This window comes from Heterodontus francisci, unplaced genomic scaffold (genome assembly GCF_036365525.1).
Source record: "Heterodontus francisci isolate sHetFra1 unplaced genomic scaffold, sHetFra1.hap1 HAP1_SCAFFOLD_1222, whole genome shotgun sequence".
NCBI classification, from domain to species: Eukaryota; Metazoa; Chordata; class Chondrichthyes; order Heterodontiformes; family Heterodontidae; genus Heterodontus; species Heterodontus francisci.
The window spans coordinates 71,856-79,540 of NW_027141051.1; positions in this window are offsets into that span (position 1 = coordinate 71,856).

A 7,685-nucleotide genomic window follows, 5' to 3' on the forward strand; every position below is an offset into this window, starting at 1 on the left:
TGTAACTCACTCCCGGGTATCTGTTATTCTATATATAAACCCCCAAACCCCTCGATTAGATTCCAGTCTGTAACTCACTCCCGGATATCTGTTATTCTATATATAAACCCCCCGAACCCCTCGATTAGATTCCAGTCTGTAACTCACTCCCGGGTATCTGTTATTATATATATAAACCCCCAAACCCTTCGATTAGATTCCAGTCTGCAACTCACTCCTGGGTGTCTGTTATTCTATATATAAACCCCCCAAACCGCTCGATTAGATTCCAGTCTGCAACTCACTCCCGGGTATCTGTTATTCTATATATAAACCCCCCGAACCCCTCGATTAGATTCCAGTCTGTAACTCACTCCCGGGTATCTGTTATTCTATATATAAACCCCCCGAACCCCTCGATTAGATTCCAGTCTGTAACTCACTCCCGGGTATCTGTTATTCTATATATAAACCACCCGAACTCCTCGATTAGATTCCAGTCTGTAACTCACTCCTGGGTATCTGTTATTCTATATATAAACCCCCTGAACACCTCGATTAGATTCAAGCTTGTTTTTTCACGAATGGATTCCTCGGACGGTGACTGCCTTCACAACGTACTAACATTCACGGGTACCATAAATGAGTAATTTAGAGACAAGATAGGTGTTACGCGCGGCATATTTTGGAGAAACGGACCAAAGCGCCGGACGGGCGGGCTATCAGTCAGAGTCCGACATCGAGCCACATGATCAGACGTTCGGGGCAGGCGACCAAAAGCTCGGTCAGAGAGGGAGGTCTTAAGAGGGGCGGACTTCGAGGCAGGGAGAGAGAGGGGCAGAGAGGTTTAGGGAGGGAATTCCAGAGCTCGGGGCCCCCAGGCAGCTGAAGGCCCAGCTACCGACGGTTAAGCGACGGAAATTGGCGGGCGGGGGGGGGGGGGGAGGATGCGCGAGAGGCCGGAATTGGAGGAGCGCAGAGCTCTCGGAGGAGGTTGCAGAGATGGGGAGAGCGGAGCAAGGCTGCGGCAGGGTTAGAGCAGGAGGTCAGTTGAGCGCGGCAGAGGTGGGGAGGGGGGTGGGGGCGGATGAATGGGACTCAGTGAGAGTTAGGGCACAGGCAGCAGGCTTTAGAATCATTTGCCGATTATTCTGCACATTCCCACTTGAGCCAGCGCCTGAAACTGCACGGGCAAGAGCCCGGATGAGAACCTCGGTCTTGAAAAAATTGTCGGTCACGTTTTAACCACATCAGTATTACTTGATAGATTTCCCACCATCAGTGATGCAGCTAATGATATTGGGTGTCTCAAGTTGGTTGGATAATTATTTATCTCTCAACAGCATATACACTAGGATAATAGTCATTTGTTCCCTAGAAATTACAATTTAAATATATATGTATATATATTTTTGGTTGCAGTTTTGTTTGCAATGACTCGGTCAAACAATATTCCACTGTTGCTATTTGTCTATAAAAAATCTTGTGTGTGTGTTTTTTTTTTTAAAAAGACGACTCTGTAAGTTTAAGTTTTAGATACTTCACAAAATAAATGTGGTTCCTGTATTTGCTGAGTGGTGACACGCATGACGATGTTTTGTTCAGTCTATGAAAAAGTGTCACTGAAAGGAAGACTCATTCTCGCTTCAAATCACACTGTCCCCCATCAAACACTCCCCAGGACAGGTACAGACACGGGGGGTTAGATACAGAGTAAAGCTCCCTCTACACTGTCCCCATCAAACACTCCCAGGACAGGTACAGTACGGGGGTTAGATACAGAGTAAAGCTCCCTCTACACTGTCCCCCATCAAACACTCCCAGGACAGGTACAGTACGGGGGTTAGATACAGAGTAAAGCTCCCTCTACACTGTCCCCCATCAAACACTCCCCAGGACAGGTACAGACACGGGGGGTTAGATACAGAGTAAAGCTCCCTCTACACTGTCCCCCATCAAACACTCCCAGGACAGGTACAGCACGGGGGGTAGATACAGAGTAAAGCTCCCTCTACACTGTCCCCATCAAACACTCCCTGAGCAGCTACAGCACTGGTTATAAACAAAAAAAAAAAAAACGGGGTTAGATACAGAGTAAAGCTTCCTCTACACTGTCCCCATCAAACACTCCCCAGGACAGGTACAGTACGGGGGGGTTAGATGCAGAGTAAAGCTCCATCTACACTGTCCCCATCAAACACTCCCCAGGACAGGTACAGTACGGGGGGGTTAGATACAGAGTAAAGCTTCCTCTACACTGTCCCCATCAAACACTCCCCAGGACAGGTACAGTACGGGGGGGTTAGATGCAGAGTAAAGCTCCCTCTACACTGTCCCCCATCAAACACTCCCCAGGACAGGTACAGTACGGGGGGGTTAGATGCAGAGTAAAGCTCCCTCTACACTGTCCCCCATCAAACACTCCCCAGGACAGGTACAGTACGGGGGGGTTAGATGCAGAGTAAAGCTCCTTCCGATATCTGGTGCCGTGCCATTGAAACTCAAGATCGACGGCAAGAAATCTCACAACCTTATCGACTTTTGACTGCGCATCGAGAAAAATACACTCAGAGCTGTTCTGCCGCGGTGCGAGGCAACTCATTTCATATGTTGGTGCATCATTCTGGAGCAATGTGTCATTCACTTCTCCTTTTCTGTTTCTCTGCAACGCCTTTCCCACCTCCTCTCACCCTTTTTTTTTAAAAAACAAAAGGAATGCAAGAAAGCTGAGCTCATCGCAACAAAAACAGCGATGGTAGTTTGCCACATCTGGCCCCAGAATCCCTGGCAAAGGGAGGTGAACAAATGGCCAGCCAGGGTTTCCATTTGCAATCTCTGCCCTCTGCTGGAAAGTGTGCGCGCGTGTACGTGTTTGTGTGTGTGCGTGCGCACATGTTTGCCTGCGCGCGCATACACGCGTTTGTGTGTGCGCACGCGCGCCCGTGTTTGTGAACGTGTTTGCGTGTGCACACGTCTGTGAGCGTATGTGCGTCTGCGTGTGCGCGCCTGTGTGCATGTATGTGTAATTTCGTCTGCATGCGTGCAAGTGTATGAGTGCATACATGTGCACTTGCATTTGTGTGTGCATGCGTCTGTGTGTCGTGGGGGTCCACGCCTGCATGTATGTGCGGTTGCATTTGCGTGTCAGTGCAGGTGTGTGTAGCTGTGTGGGTCTACGCATGTACTTGGGGCTCGGTGGAGATGCCTTCCGCTCTGGCGCGGCCAAATAACCCGCCAACGCGGGGCGTCTTCCGACCTTACGGTCGCAAGTTGGTGTGGTCCGGGCTCCTTTGCAAAGCGCAGTCCCTTTCGCCCGCATCCACGGAAAATCAACACCTCCGGGACAGCATAGGAAAGGAGGAGGAGAGAGAGAGAGAGAGAGAAATAAAAATGAAGGGCAAAGCTGAGCATGGGCAGCACTGGGCCCGTCTGAGAGCCGCCGAATGTTGGCTGCCCCTTTGTCAGTAGCGTCGATAGAGAGAGAAACTGAAAGTTAGAGCCAGGGCCCGTTCAGGGGTGATGTCAGGAAGCACATCTTCACACAGAGGGGGGAGGGGGGGGAAGTGGTGGAAATCTGGAACTCTCTCCCCCCTGATAAAAGTTGTTGAAAGACTAAAATAAAAAAAGAGGAGAGAACTGCCCTGCCCAGTTAAGGGGAATAACTCTCTGTATACAGGCCAGCAGCAGCTTACCTCAGTTCGAAGGCTGGAAAGGGTGTCCAGCCCACAGCATGGAAACAGCCGCCTGATCACCACTGCACTTCGTCCTGTGCGTACTTTCCCCCTTCACCCACTGCGGCGGAAGGTGCGTCCCGTCCCGCCCAGTGTCAGGGGCGACGCCTCAGCTTGCTGGCCGACGGAAGGTGGGAGGATGTGTGTTCACGAGGTTTTGGACCTTGCAGACACGGACAACAAGCTGATCGGCGTTCTCACCCGCCCACAGGGCTGGGGGCTCTGGGGAAATTACTGTCGTGTTTGGGGAGGTGGCAGTACGGGGGAGGGGCCACGTTCTCAGAAAGGGCTTACCCTTTCAGAGAGCAGTAACTGTAACTTGCTGTTTCCTGTGAAGGTCTTTCTGACGTCTCAAGGAGACAGTAAAAGGTGCTAGATCAAAGCAAGTTCTTCAGGAACAGAGAGAGCGGGGAAAGGAGACGGAGAGAGGGAGAGCGGGGAAAGGAGACGGAGAGAGGGAGAGCGGGGAAAGGAGACGGAGAGAGGGAGAGCGGGGAAAGGAGACGGAGAGAGGGAGAGCGGGGAAAGGAGACGGAGAGAGGGAGAGCGGGAGAGACGGAGAGACGGAGAGACGGAGAGACGGAGAGAGGGAGAGACGGAGAGACGGAGAGAGGGAGAGAGGGAGAGAGGGAGAGAGGGAGAGAGGGAGAGCGGGAGAGCGGGAGAGCGGGAGAGCGGGAGAGCGGGAGAGCGGGAGAGCGGGAGAGCGGGAGAGAGGGAGAGCGGGAGAGAGGGAGAGCGGGAGAGAGGGAGAGAGGGAGAGCGGGAGAGAGGGAGAGCGGGAGAGAGGGAGAGCGGGAGAGAGGGAGAGCGGGAGAGAGGGAGAGCGGGAGAGAGGGAGAGCGGGAGAGAGGGAGAGCGGGAGAGAGGGAGAGCGGGAGAGAGGGAGAGCGGGAGAGAGGGAGAGCGGGAGAGAGGGAGAGCGGGAGAGAGGGAGAGCGGGAGAGAGGGAGAGCGGGAGAGAGGGAGAGCGGGAGAGAGGGAGAGCGGGAGAGAGGGAGAGCGGGAGAGAGGGAGAGCGGGAGAGAGGGAGAGCGGGAGAGAGGGAGAGCGGGAGAGAGGGAGAGCGGGAGAGAGGGAGAGCGGGAGAGAGGGAGAGCGGGAGAGAGGGAGAGAGGGAGAGAGGGAGAGAGGGAGAGAGGGAGAGAGGGAGAGACGGAGAGCGGGAGAGACGGAGAGAGGGAGAGAGGGAGAGACGGAGAGAGGGAGAGAGGGAGAGAGGGAGAGAGGGAGAGACGGAGAGAGGGAGAGAGGGAGAGAGGGAGAGAGGGAGAGAGGGAGAGAGGGAGAGACGGAGAGAGGGAGAGAGGGAGAGAGGGAGAGAGGGAGAGAGGGAGAGAGGGAGAGAGAGAGCGCGAGGGAGAGAGAGAGAGAGAGAGAGAGAGAGAGAGAGAGAGAGAGCGCGAGGGACAGAGAGAGAGAGAGAGAGCGCGAGGGACAGAGAGAGAGAGAGAGAGAGAGAGAGAGAGAGCGCGAAGGACAGAGAGAGAGAGAGAGAGAGCGCGAGAGGGACAGAGAGAGAGAGAGAGAGAGAGAGCGCGAGCGAGAGGGACAGAGAGAGAGAGAGAGAGAGAGAGAGAGCGCGAGGGACAGAGAGAGAGAGAGAGAGAGAGCGCGAGGGACAGAGAGAGAGAGAGAGAGAGCGCGAGGGACAGAGAGAGAGAGAGAGAGAGCACGAGGGACAGAGAGAGAGAGAGAGCACGAGGGACAGAGAGAGAGAGAGAGCACGAGGGACAGAGAGAGAGAGAGAGAGAGAGAGAGAGCGCGAGGGACAGAGAGAGAGAGAGAGAGAGAGAGAGAGAGAGCGCGAAGGACAGAGAGAGAGAGAGAGAGAGAGCGCGAGAGGGACAGAGAGAGAGAGAGAGAGAGAGAGAGCGCGAGCGAGAGGGACAGAGAGAGAGAGAGAGAGAGAGAGAGCGCGAGGGACAGAGAGAGAGAGAGAGAGAGCGCGAGGGACAGAGAGAGAGAGAGAGAGCACGAGGGACAGAGAGAGAGAGAGAGCACGAGGGACAGAGAGAGAGAGAGAGCACGAGGGACAGAGAGAGAGAGAGAGCACGAGGGACAGAGAGAGAGAGAGAGAGCACAAGGGACAGAGAGAGAGAGAGAGAGCACGAGGGACAGAGAGAGAGACAGTAACTGAGAGACACACACAGAGAAGAGAGAGAACGAAAAGGTCAGAATGACAGATTTGGAAACACAGTAAAAGAATTTATATATTCCATATTCAGAAAAGCCATTTTTCCTGTTTATTGTGCAAATGCTTTTGGGAAACAGGTGTAAAATATATATTCTATATATAAAAAAATCTTCACTGCATTTGTCCCGCTTGATTTTCACACGTTCATATATTTACAACCCAGTAGAAAAACACACAGACTGTGCAGTGATGCAATTACATTGTCACAAAAAAAACGCAAATATATCTTGATTCTTGACAAAATAACGCGGAGCTCTCGTTTCCCCCCCCCCCCCCCCAACCTCAGAAACTCACGGTGGATGGGGAACGGGCAGCTTATCGATCAGGACGCTGAGTGCAAGAGAGATCCGAGTCGGTCACTGGGACACCCTGAGCTTGTCGGAGAAATCTGCTGTCGGGTGTGCGGTGTCGGGGGTGGGGGGGGGGGGTTGGACGGTCGGACTAAGCTGGCTCGTTTCAACAGGGGTTCGGCGGAGCCTCTACGCCCGAGACCCCCTGCCCTTTTATATTTAATGGGGACGGTGTAGAGGGAGTTTTACCCTGTACCTAACCCCGTGCAGTGCCTGCCCTGGGCGTGTTTGATTGAGGTGGGGGGGGGGTGGGTAGGTAAACGGAGCAAAGCAGCAAAGCCGCCTGCGAAGCTGGGCAATGACTGAAAACTGTGAACGGTCAGACTGCGTGGGGAGGGGGAGGAACAGGATTGAGGCTGGGCGGGAACAGCAGAGGCGTGAGTTTTTTTTTTTAAGTGCGTGTAAAAAAAAATAAAAATAAAAATCCACTCGCCGGCCAGCCAGCAGGCAGGTCCCATGCCTCCCTCCCTCCACCTCGCCCACTTCCCCCCCCCACCCCCCCCGCCGCCCCCACACACAACCTCGGCCGAGCGAGCAGCCTCGCACAGGGTCTGGCCCAGTCAACGCAGCCTCTCTTCCCCAAGAGCGCGCGGCGACCCTGTACCGAAACCACAAGCTCCTCATTTCCCCTCCCCTGGGCCGCGAAGGATGCCCCAAAGCGCCTCGCAGGCAAAGAAGCACTCCCCCCGGCGGGCGGCCACTGGTGCGGCGCAAGAAGCGCGTCAGCCAATTTGCGCACAGCAAGCTCCCACAGACAGCGACGCGATAACTGGCCTGACAATCCATTTCAGCGAGGGAGCTCCGCACGGTCGCACTTGTGGGTGAGACAACGAAAGGTGGCTCAGACACACACACACACACACACACACAGGAAGGGAGGAATACATCGCACGCGCGCAAACCTGTCGTCCCCCTGCTGCTTTGGAATACTGTCAAAGGCGTGTTCCTGGGAAAGCCGGAAAAGGCCAGCCTCGGCTTCCCTTCACAGTTCTGTGCTGTTGGGTGGGTGAGGGGGAGGGGGCGTGGAGTGGGGGGGGTGCAGTCAATCTGCCGTCAGGGCGGCTCCTTGGCAGGGGCGAAGAGCGCGTCGTACTCCAGCAGGATCAGCTCCACGATTTGGTTCTGGTACACCGTGTGGACCGCCATGTTGATAAAGTCCTTCTCCGGCCGCAGTAACGTCGGTCCAAAGACAATGGCCAGGCTCTGCGCCGTCATGCGGTTCACCTGGCTGTGTTCCACCACCCTGGGAGTTAGAGAGAGAGAGAGAGAGAGAGAGAATGAGTTAGAGAGAGTTAGCGAGAGACAGAGACACAGAGAGAGAGACAGACAGAGAGAGAGAGAGAGAGAGACAGAGACACAGAGAGAGAGACAGACAGAGAGAGAGAGAGACAGACAGAGAGAGAGAGAGAGAGAGAGACAGAGACACAA